Source organism: Opisthocomus hoazin, chromosome 12 (genome assembly GCF_030867145.1).
Source record: "Opisthocomus hoazin isolate bOpiHoa1 chromosome 12, bOpiHoa1.hap1, whole genome shotgun sequence".
Classification (NCBI taxonomy): domain Eukaryota; kingdom Metazoa; phylum Chordata; class Aves; order Opisthocomiformes; family Opisthocomidae; genus Opisthocomus; species Opisthocomus hoazin.
The window spans coordinates 11,996,757-12,009,438 of record NC_134425.1 but is presented as its reverse complement, the minus strand read 5'-3'; the positions used below and the strand labels follow the sequence as shown (position 1 = coordinate 12,009,438).

The window sequence follows — 12,682 nt, the reverse complement described above, 5'->3', positions numbered from 1 at the left end:
CTTCAGCAGACCACAGTCATCAACCCTGTCTTGTATTTGTCAAAGTTGTCACAGAATTTACAGCAAGGCTGTTAAATTATTACCAGCTGAAGTAACAGAAGTTACTATTTTGTTGTGCTGGGTGTAAAGTACAGGAAATGGAGGAGATACAAGAGAACATTTTGGGAGATTTTGATCAAACCACCAAACATCCAAAAATATTTTACTCACTTCAAACATAATGCTTTTGTTGGAGGGAGGGAGAGGAGAATGTTCATCAGTTTTGTGAAAAGATATCTAAGATTTATTAAATGTTGGTTCATGTTTTTCTTTTCACATTATGTATATTATGTATATATATAATTCACCAAGATTACTTTCTGGTTTTTATTTATATCATAAATAAGTTTGTGTATATTCTATGCAGAAAAGTATACTTTTTTCTATCTGTTGGTTGCTTTATATTGTTTACATCTAACTTCCATAACTAAGTAAACAGAATTATCTGTGACATAATGGGATTGCAGTCTTCCTCAGTAAGGAAAGTGTGCACTGCTTAAAAAATTTACTTGTTTGTTAAACCTTGTTTGTGTTGCATTATGATTTGTTAAAAACATTTGAATTAGGTCTTTTAAATTGTTACTTTCAAACTAATGGCAAAGCTAGTTTTGCATATTAGCAACTGTATTTCAAATCAGAATTGTGGTCTTGCCTATGAATGTAAATTCACGTAGTTCGGATTTCAAGGAAACCATCCTGATTTATGTAAGGTTGCCCAAGATTTGAGGGAGATCTCCTACCTTTTCTTACATGGAATGTCAGAAAATGTTATAAACTATAATGTCTCTGAACTGTATTTTCGTGTAAAATCTTCTAGGAGCTACATCTGTGCTTTTTGCTGCATGGAAGAGGAGGTGAAGCAGCCTGCTTTGAGGAATGGAAAAGAATATTTTGCCTAGTTCGGAAAGCTGGTGATGTTAAAGGTAAGATGTTGAAAAACACATCGCTGGATAGTAAGTGCTTTATTACTTTAGTTAATTATATGAAAACATTTTCCTCTTGCTGAACTGGAATAGTTGGTTTCTTGAAGAGGTACAAATCTGAGAAAGTCTCGCTCTGAAACCCTAACTGCTGGATGAAGCTTATGATGTGCTTGTGGCCCCAATAAAGGCCATTTCACACTCTGCTCAGATACAGTGGGCCTGGTGGTGTTCTGCTTTACTCTTTGCTCATGTTGGGACAAGAATGTAGTGGAATTTCCTACACAAGACAATGAAATATCGTACTGGTGGAATAATTCTTGAGACAGTCCTGGGCCAATTGATGAGGCAAACTCAGTAGAGGGGATTCCGACAAGGCTTTTATAGTCCACTGAGCCCTGCTTTGCAACAGCTTGGCAGATGTTGGGAGCTCTGAGGCTGCTCTACCTTTGGCTGAAGTCAAAAGAGCACGAAGTGTTGTTTGTTTTTAATTTTCTGATCTATAGAATTGAGTGAAAAATGCTGTACCTGAGGAATGTAGCCACTATGTACTTTCCCCATTAATATTAGTAAAGTGGGTTGTCAGTGTTTTCTTTTCATATCTGTTTCCTAGCAAGTAAAACCATTCCCTAAGCATGGGGTCTGAACATACAAATCGATTTTTAAAATGAAATTGTTACAGAACCAGAAATCTAATTCTTCAGTTAATCACTAGCAATATTTGGAAAGAGAGAGACTATTGTATATCTGCCTTGCCTCATCTCAGTGAGCGCCAGGAATAATGCACATCAGGAAATGAAATATGTGTAAATCATTGAAAATGAGAAGTAGACTAAAGCAGCATTTCAAGGCTATCAAAGTACGGGAAAGGTCTCCATGAGAGGTGGGGAAAAAAGCTGTTCAACTGTTGAAAAATGGAAAATGCGTCCTTTGTATTCAAAAGATTAATTGTGTACTAAGACAAAAGGATTTGGGTTTTTTGGTTTGGTGGTGTTTTGTTCGTTGTTTTTTTTGTTTTGTTTTGTTTTTTTTAAGGCAGGCAGCCTTTTGTGTTCATGGTTTCAAGAATTTTAGAAGAAACAGAGTAATTCTTGTTAAGTTTGACTTAAAAATTTGCCCTTTGGATTTTTTTACAAATTTTTATTTTCGTGTTCTAAACTGTAGATAAATACAGTCTGTATTTCAAGCCACATATATGTGTGTTTCAGTAGTGGATCAACAGATTTTGGGGCGTGGTTTATAGGTTTTGTATTACTGATACTGGAACTGGTTATCTGAACCTCAGCAGAGAGACTGGTTAATCTTTTTCCAAATATGAGGAGTGCTTGGGTCTGTTTGCATGTTGCCCGTCTATGGATGACATGATTTTAGGTGTCCCGTAGGAAAACAAATGCTATTCACATTCTTCAGTGTTGTGTTCCCTGTCCCTGACAAGTTCACTGTTCACGTTCTTGGGCTGGGAACCAGATGACACTTCAAGAGATAAACACAAACAGTTGATCATAGTGAGGTAAATTAAAAGGCTGCAGTCGATAGGATTGCAAATGAACACTACCTCTCTCCTGCTTTTTAGGTGTGGTGTTTTAAAGCACACATCTGGCCTTTAATACTCGTTAGCAGATCTGCGTTAATATGCTAGAATTTCTGGTAGAGCTGTACCTATAAGTATATTTTTCATGCAAAAAGTGCAGATTTTGTGAGGTCTGAGCTTTGGTTCAGCATCGTTTTTCATGAGCTTACCAAGTACCTGAAGTGTTAGTAACTGAGAGTTTCCTGTTGCCTTCGGACTTCTTTTGTGGGTCTGTTCTAGATCACCAGCTAAAGCTGATTGTGCTGTTGTAGGATGTGTTAGACACTTTGTAGACTGATAGACTAGTGGAACCATCTGAAATGTAGCTGTTATGTGATCCCTGGAGGGACAAGTTCCTCTAACCAGAGACACCCTGTCTTCTCCCTCACTCTAATCCTTCTGAAATCCTTTTGCACACGCATAGCTACTGAACACATAGAAGAAAGGGAGTGGCAAAGTCACCTAGTGTTTATGTCATGAAACACAAAAGTGCAAATAAAATTGTGCATGTGCAGTGAATGGAAATTTTTCTAATTCTGTAGTGGCAATAAACTGTTTTCTCTTGGGTTAGGTTTAAAGGATTAGGGTAAGATTCTCTCCCTTGCTGCAGTCATGTGTGTCTTCATGCAGTAACTTGCTTTAAATGTTTCATCTGACTGGAGGAAAAACTCCTTTGGTGAAAAATTGTTTAGTTATGCAGTTTATGCACGTTCCTGGCAGAGGGCACAAAAATGTAGTGGTTCTTTGTGAATGAACAGGTTTTCCATGGGTTTTCCTAAGGAAAGACACTTCTGTCTGGTTTGCTGTGAGCTGAATATAGAAACTTTTCAGATCTATGCCAGGTAGTTTTTATTTTAAGAAGTCAAACATTAAAGAGGCTGTGGGCTGTCTGTAAAAAGCCTTCAGGCAAGTGTTAGCTCCAGGAGCACCTGAGGCAGGGGTTAGGTTTGGGGTGAGATATGACAGGGCTTCTGGGGGAGTTTTTCCTTCCATCGTGGAGCTGGTGATGCGTGTGTAAGTCAAGTAATGTATTTCTTCTGCCTTTGATGTTTCTGTGTGGACCATTGCTATAATGGCAAAAACCTTAATATTTTTGTAACTTTTTGGTATTCAGACTAAGAATACTTTCTTCTCAGGGGTTGGGTGGTGACAAACCTGTTGAATAAACTTAAGGTGCCACACTTTCATGATGATGCGTGTAGGAGGAAGCTCAGGATATGTTTTGTCTGATGAGAGAGTATCTTGTGTTTTTCTGCAAAACAAGAAGGCCAGTGGTTCCATTGCAGGAACGGAGATGTAAGAATACTATAATACTTTATTCTGCCAAACTGAAAGATAGGCAAGCGAGAAGCCAGGCTTCAAAATGGCAGGCACAAGTGTTGTTAATGAATTGCACTGGAATGGTATGCTTTTGTTGCTGTTACTGGAACTTCTTTTTCCAAATGTTAAAAGAAGATCTGTAAAAGAGGGTTTGAAGTGTATAGTTTAGGAAATTAATATTAAAATTTTTCCTTGTTTACACACAGGTATTATAACCTGTAAGGACTTTGCTAATATTTGTGTAACTAGAATTTTGTGCATTAGAAATTGGCTTGGTAAGCTTATGTCTAAAGCTTTCACTTGCACGTCAAGAAAGGAGAACCAAACACCTGAAGTCTGACAGGGTGCCTGAACTGGGTTTGGCTAATGGCCGTTTCATGGCAGTCTGCCTGCCTACTTGAACACATGTGTTGTTTCTGTCTCTTTAAACTTACTCAGTCCAATACTCTATTAAGAAAGATTTTAACAATGCAAAAGATGCCTGGCCAAGTGTTGCATCTCTCGCTCCTCTTGAGCATCTGACCCTGCTGGAGGCAAAAGAAGGGAAGCAAGGAGAATGGGAATTCGGTGGTGGGATGGGGACAAGGAACAGTATCTTTCAAGGCTATGTTCATGTGATGATCTCACTTTGTCTTTAATCTTAGCAGCCTTACTGTGTTGATATGAAAAATGATATCAACGTAGTGTTAGATGGAAAAAGTTGGGGATAGTGAAGTGTAGCAAAAGTAGCATTGTTATGCCATGAGTTCAGTGATGCTGAGAGTAAAATATTTCACTCATTGAGGCTTGCAGATACACAAGTAAATCTCAAGAGACACGTTAACATGCAACAGTAATTTGTAATATAACTCAACTAAGCACTGACAAATCCATTTGATACAGGTCTGATAAGATTTTTTATTTTAATTTTGAGTGCTTAAAGTAGCGTATGCACCAAAACTGATGTGTCAAGATAAATGCATATAAGTTATTTCCCTTTCTTCCCCTCATTTATTGTCAGTCACTAGAAGAATAAAATATTGTTATATTTCCTGAATCCTACAGATTTGCTTTGCTGTGACGTATGTCACACACAAAGCTTCATCCTCCTAAGCATTTTACAAAGAACTGCTTTTTTCATGATGAGGACTTAATCTTTGCTCATGACATATTTTAACAGAGATGTGTCAGTTCGGCAGTGTATTTTCTTCAAATCTGAAGAACTGTTGAAGGTGTTTACTGCTAAACAGAACTTTGGGGAAACAGAATATAATTTTTTGGTGTCATGAAGAATATTACAATGCCAGTGGGAGCAATTTCAAAAGAAGTAGAAAAGAGGAGATATATAAAACCTCAATAACTAGAGAACGTGCAAGTCTCCATTTCTTCCATAATGTATTGATTTTTTTGCCTCACAAAATGGCAACTGCCTCGTATACAAGCTTCATAAAAAGCAGGCTTAGTTGCACTGCTCTGAAAAAAAAAAAATGCATGACCAAATTCTGAGCTCAAATGTCAGTAACATACCTCCACTCATGCCAATGAAATTTCACTAATACACACAAGATGACAGCTTTATACTTCATGTTTTATGGGTCCTATTTATTTTGGGTTACCATCGGGATCCATAATCGTTGGATGCTTCTTCATCGTTCTTTTCAACCACATGAAGATTAAAAACAAAAAAAAAAAAGAAACCTGTATGAATAATATTTATAAAAGAAGAGATTAGCAGGAAATTTCAGCGCTTCGACTAACAAATTCAGCCAGAAAACCTTGAATGTGGTCCTTTATTTTCTGTGTTATGTAGGTATACAGTGTTATGTATTTTCAGTGTATGTATGTATGATAAGATGAAAAATGAGAATGAAATGGAATAGGAAATTGCTCTTCCAGCATCACCTTAGAGCTGCTGGTGGAGGCACAATTTGGATTTGCTTCTGAAATGGTTGAAGGAATTGCCCGTGTCAGTGTAGTGATTACTCTCAATTGTTCAGAGGAATTCAGTTCACTTTTTATCTGCATTTTGGAAAGTCAGTCCTCTATGCTAGAAGCACGTATAAAGTTTCTCAAGGTATTTTTAAAATAGCATTGAAATAATGAATCCTGGACTTCTTGGATCTTGCCCTTAACAGAGAAGAATTGGATGTCTGCTTTTTTTTATGCCGAGAAAAGTGGTGATAATAGGGAGATTATGCATGATTTCTCCTGTAATGGGAGACTTACAACCGTGGAACACACTTCTTGTATGTTTCCATATATCCATCAAACTATATTTTGTGTCAGTTAGGTCACTCCTTCAGCAGTACGTGTAGTATATTATCAGAAAGCGCAGGAGAACTCGTAACCTTTAGTGAGTTCCCAGTCCAGTTATATGTCTCTTCCTAAAATGCTCGCTACTTTTTTCTTAATGATGGGTACAACTCCTACTTAGATGGTCTTACTGCTTCTTGTTACCTTTTCCTTTGAAGCAGAGCTGCCTTGTAAAGAATTAAGTGTCCAACTTGTACTGCTGAATAGATATATAGGCTGGTTATTGATCTAGAAACATAACAATGTAGCCACATAAAGCAAATGGATTTAGTGTAGGGTTGGTTTTTTTTTCTGCATATCAGACACTAAGAAGAGGAAACAGCAATTCTGCCCCGAAGCATGTGCCCCCACATTGTGTTGTGACAACCTCCCAAATTCCACCCTGGCCTGAAACCATTTTCCCATCTTTTTGTGGTTTGGTTTTTTTTTTTTTTTTTTTTTTCTTCCTGCCTGCTTTTTCCAACCTTACAGCTACAATCCTCCCATCCCAAACACCACCCGCCCCATATGAGCTTCAATTCTGGGCATGGGCTCATGCACAAAATAGATTGAAGGTAAATGCAGTATGAAAGCATCTTCCCTTGCAGAAGCTACTGTTTCTGTTCAGGCCTTAAAACACCTGAATGCAAACTTAAAGTACCCAAAATCCTCCTGGACAAAACTCTGACAGGAAAAGATGATTTGCAGGAAGCTGTGGAGTCAAATGGTCAGGCTATGTAAAGAGAGCATCAGATGTGTTTGTGTTGGATGAAAAGAGTATGTAATAAATGAAAACTAATTTATGGATTTAAAATATTTTAAAACAATTATTGTACAGAATTACGAAAAGGAAGAATATGGTAGATTTAAGGGTATTGAAACTTGTGTGTTTTCTGCCTATTTTTCTGCATAGGTTTGTGTTTGGAGAGCTGTAGATAGAGGTTTTGTCTCAGTTCCTAAGGTTAATATAGATTCTCTCTTAGTGTCTGGTTATCGATCTATGCCTCTCTGCTGTATCAGACATTTTGATTGTCATCTTGCTAGTTCACTGTTAAGGTTGCAAAATAAGGTTACTGTGTATTGTTCTATAGCACAGAAGAGTCAAGAATATTCCTTTCGCTTTTCTGTTTTTGTCTTCAAGTAATTGTTGTGCTGTGATTTTTATTTATGTTTTTTCCAGTCTCTTTAGCCTTTTGTTGTTGTGAGTGGGGATTTTGGTGGAGGGGTATGTGTCTGTGTGTCTAAAAGCTCCTCATTGTGAATTTGCTATAGGCACATCTGACTACAGCTCTTCAGTATTGCAAGTAGAATGAAATATGGATTAAAATAACTAATTAAGCATGTACACAATTGTGAAGACATTCATTGTAGCCAATGGTGGTATTCTTCAGTCACGTAACTGCCCCCTGTATCTGAAGTGCACTCAGAGAAAGGCACATTGTAATCAGAAGTTTTTATTGCTGAGAAGAGTAATAGTTGTTAGAATCAGTTTGACTCGTCTGTGCTTTGTATTACTTTTCATAAGGCGATTCATTGTTGATGAAATATCAGTGATTTATGGTAATGTGATTTGTGAAGTGATCAGAAGGCAAAGAAATCTGTGGCTGTGTCTGAATGACTGAGCTCAATCTCATAATCAAGCACTGTGAATTTCTCTCTGAACTTTACATCATCTTCTGTCAAGCCTGTCCAGATGGCAGGTAATTTTCTAATATTAACAATCCAGTTCTGTTCCTATTTCCAGTGTAAGTTGTTGACATATCTACCTGAAGGTCTTTTAAAAGAGGAAAATATCAAATCTATACAAAGTGTTTTAAAGTAATCAATCCCTCCCAGGCGGAGTGGGGGGGAACGAAATCTGCAAGGTTGTTGTAGTGTAGGGGTTCAATTGCTGTGCAATGGTGCTGCCTGTGAGCGATTTTGCATGCTCTTGGATGTTTCCTGAATTCAGTGGACAGGGAGAAGAGAGGAGGAAAGGACAAGAAAGGTGAATTTTGTGAGCAGTGTGATGTATTGTTCATGCTGATCTTGACCTTGACAAGAAGAAAAGGAACGTGTTTCCTTGAAGGCTTTTTCACTTGCTCTTTGTGGAATGGAACAGCAAGAGCCGTGTGTGTGTGTGTGTGTGTTTTTCCTGGGAACAGCATACGATGGCACAGTGCTGCTTGGGTGCTGAGCGGGCGCTTTAGGAGTGTTTGCTGTGGGTGCAAGCAGGGTGCAGAGCCTGCTGCGTAGGGGATGGCTTAGTCTGCCTGGTAGCACTGACCTTCTTGAAATGACGCATGTTGTCAGCTGCTTATTTGTATTTGTCTCTACTCAAATGCAGCATTTAACATTTGTTTCTGTTCCAAACAGCGAATGAGACCACTGGACTGTGTCAGACCAGTATAGCTGCCTGCAGTGATCAGGAGAGTTGTAGGGAGTAGCGTAAGAGTGATGCATCGGCACTTCCTCAGGTTTTTTCATGAGCCTGCTAGGATCCATGGATTTTCTGAGTCAGAGGTGAAATGTTTGTGCTTAATGGGCTTTGATAGTTGCTATAATATATTTGTTTCCCTAGTCCCTGAGTGCCTCTGAGAGTCCTTGTGAATTCTGATACACGGAGAAGGAAGTGCATGTATTGGTTAAAAGTTATCGATCACTTAGAGGGCCTGGAATGTCACTACTTATTTCCATATGAATAAGTTGTTCAGTGTCTATCCATATGTATTAATCATTGATGGAAGTAAACAAAATAATTCAAAAATGTATTTTTAGGCTCAGCTGAATTAGTGGTGTTCATAACATATGTATGCATTCTTGAGATGCTTGTTCTATTGGATTTAAATTATTAATATTTGCAACAATATTATTAGTGTTTACTCTTGCATTATATTGGATTTATAAGCTAATAATGCTTCAGCTTCATGCACGTGAAGAATTTGAGTTGCTGTCAACTCTTGTTTTGAGGGTAGTCTCTTCCTGACCTTTCTGTAGGAGCATAGCCTGCAGAATGGTGGGAAGACCCTGCCTAAAGCCACTGTGCAAGAGCTTACGGGCAAAAACTGCTCCTAAGCTCTTTTTCTGTGGATGGAAAATGATTTGGCTTGCTCTATACGCTTTGCAACGACTGACAGAATGTGGCTTAGATTTAGGCAATTTCAAGTCCAAAGGTTTGGTGACATCTTCCAGGTAAAGCAACAACACATCACTCTCAACACAAGGCTGTGCCACTATGACATAGTCTTGTCCCTGCATTAGTTTTCTTCTCAGTGGAGGAAAAAAAAAATGGTTCTATGCTGTGCACTTCTTAAAAACATACTTTCATATGCTACTTTACTTTTTGTCTCTCCTGCCTCCAGCTTGGCCATGCTCTGTTGTATTCCTCTCTCTGGGTCTTGATTCTTTCCCACTTAAAGCTAACCAAAGTTTTCATGTTAACTTGACCTGAAACCATGTAAAGCCTTGAGCTGTACTTGAAGTGAAGGTCGTAGAGGAAAAAAAAAAATCATTTGTGAGATCAACTGAAGTAACGTGTTAGGCAATTAGGGGAATTTTTCCACTCATCTGATCAATTAATTTAATAAAAAAATATCGTACCTCTGCACTAACCTTTCCTTCCTCATATCCTTAAGCCATGGTGGCTACTGCAGCACTACTCCTGCACGCAAGTCACATTGTGTTGTGCAATAACTTTCAAACACCCTTGGGTGTGTGTTTGCTCTTTCAAATGTCTCCATGCATCTGTGTTTGTGTGTATGGAAATTTGTAAGGTGATGTTGCCACTGAAAAGAGAAGGTAAAATTAACCACTGTTTTTCTGAAAGTAGAAGCTAGAACAGGGCTTGTAAGCAGTTTTGAAGACAGCTGACACACTCGAGATGGATCAGTTCATTACTAGTTCTTTTTTCCTTCTGGACAGAATTAAAACAAAATAAACCAACCCCTGTGTTTTCCAGTGCTTATCTGTCATGTGTTTATTTTATGTTGTGTTGTATGTCATAAGAAGTTGAGGGTGCTTTTCCCCTGTAACAATATGACTTTCAGACTGTTCCAAAATGTGTGTTAACCTTAGCTTTATCGACTTCCTATTCTATTGTAACAGTTAAGCGAAGATTTCTTCTGGAGCAATATTCAAATCAGCTTTTAATGAGCTATTTAATTAGAGGCTAATTGAGGTGAATTCATTAAAGATTTCCAAATTATGCTTATCAGGGTAGCTATGTTTTAAGATAAGTTTTAAATATTTGTTTTATATTGCATTATTTGATCATAAAAGCATATCTCAAATTGTTTTTTGAATGCCTAATTAGACTTGCTATGCACTTTTCTTTCTTAATGCCCCATGTCGGATTTACCATGTGTGAATTTAATGTATTGCTGGCGTCGAGCTAACAGAAGAAGCAATAAAGCTGTTAAAGGATGTTTTTAGAGTCTTAGATACTATGAATCAAGTAGTGTATTGGGAACTGGTGATATCTCTTTTTTTTTTTTTTTTGTTAATCTGTTGTATTCTTGGGTGGATGTTAAACATATTTTATGCGTATTTTCTTAATCTTGGTGAGTTTCCTCAGTAGCAGGCTAACTGAAGGAAATATCCCTACATGACGGTAGTATAAATCTCTTCTTTGTTGGAGCAATCAGTCACTTAATGAATAAGAGCATTGATTAATCAATCTGGTAGACTTCTCTTTTTGGAAGTACTTACTATCCTCTTGAATCAAAGTGAGTTTGTAAAATAGGCACTCTAGTTTACTTCAATCTTTTTGTCATTGACAGAAACACCAAAGTAGTTGACTAGAAAAGTGGGGGAAAGAAAGAGAAACAAGAACAAGAAATCTGAGGCAGACAATTCCTGGAATTAATCTACATTTCCTGAGTTCCCAAGATTTGCTTCAATAAATGGGTCATAATAATAAAAGTCTCTGAAGAAAAGTGCTACAGAGACCCAGAGACCTCACTGAAGCAAATTCATTTGTTTCCTTTTTCCATCATGTTTCTTTTCTCTTTTCTGTTCATTCAAATGGCAGAAGTTGGCAGCTCAGTCGACCTTTCCTTGCATTTGGTGTACTTGTGATTGAGCAGTGCCTCAGCAGATGCGCAGTATTCCTGCAGCTGATGTTTTGAGAGGAGATTCAGTGCAGCAGCAGCAGCAGGAGCTAAAACTGTGCGAAATATTATTGGTTATAGATTCAAGGATTTCATCCTTTGCTGGGTTTGTCCTGAGACTGATAGGTCTGCAGTCTAGGCTCCCACTCTATAACTGTAGCAGATAATTTTGTGGTCTTGCACTATTAGTAGTGTTTCTCATAGTAGTGCACAGATGGTCCATTTGTGTACCTCTTGATCAAAAAAGTAACAGTCCCACTGCAAGCCGAGAGAATCTTTTTGGGAGGGCTGTCTCTGCAGTGTAAAGCGGTAACACTGAGTGGTGAACTGTATTGTGCGTTAATGGAGGATGGAGTCATAGTACTCCCAGTAATCAAAGTGTTTGAGCATTTTATTGTTCAAGTATTAGCTCATTTGTAGAAATAAAAAGCTTTTTCAGTTCTACTAGACAAACTGAAAAATCAGTGAAAATACATGTTTTTGTGTACAGTGACATGAAATGAGAACATAGGAATTTTTCATGCCTTTGCAACCCCTTTTCAGTTTTTACAAAGTGTTTTATTCAGGTTGCCACAAATATTCCATTATATTTAACATATTTAATACAAATGTATTTAAATTTAAAAAATGTTTTAAGTTCCATCTGAAACTGCTTGTGAACCTGAAGTCATCTTAAATCTGCTGAAGAAACTTCTATATCCTAGCAGGTTGGTGGCATTTTGTTTTTTGGAAAGGTGACATGACTGAGCAAAGATCATGTTTTCTGTGTATGTAGGACAATTCAAGTTTGAGAGCCCTGGAAATCAGTCCTGTCACTGTAAGTCTCACTCACTTTCCCTATCCAGCTTCTTATAAGATAAAAGACTTGAGGGCCTGCTGTGTGATTATGGTATTACTTGAGGAGACCATGAGATCTGCATCAGCGTGTTAGCCCTGGTGTAGCACAGCATCCTGGCTCCCATGTGGACAACAGCAGATGACTGGACGCAAGACGTCCATGAATGTATCTGCAGGTTGGACCTTTTTCATTATACTCTCTCGGCTCCAGTAATATATGGAGTAGTTGCTTCTAGTGCTTTGAGGGTGGACATTCCCTCCAGGAATTTATCTAATGACTTTTGAAAAAATTTATACTCTTGGCAGAAGCATCATGCCGGGGTAATGAGCTATATGATTTAATTATGAGTTGTGAAGAAAAAGTCCTTCTTCTTCGTTGTTTTGAACTGCTTATTCATAATTTCATTTTATACCACTTATGTCTTGAATAATGACAAATAATGAAAAATCATTGCCTATTCACTATCTCTGTACTACTCATCGTTTTATAGACCTCTATCGTATTTCTTCTAAGCCACTTATTTTCCAAAATTACTGCATGTAGTTTTCTTTCTATGAGATCCATTCCATTCTTCCGATCAAATTCATTGTTCTGCATGCTTCTGTACGCTGCTCTTCTACACTGTAATCTTGGAGTG

The 12,682-nt window shown here is 37.9% G+C and overlaps 1 protein-coding gene across 1 annotated transcript in view; it reads left to right on the top strand.

Moving 5' to 3' along the window:
* Positions 1-12,682, top strand: part of CDH11 (cadherin 11) — a 528,216-nt gene that overhangs the window by 277,439 nt on the left and 238,095 nt on the right. The window contains exon 8 of the mRNA XM_075434068.1: positions 857-962. The gene's annotated coding sequence lies outside the window, so the exon portion shown is untranslated. The remainder of the gene's footprint in view (positions 1-856; positions 963-12,682) is intronic.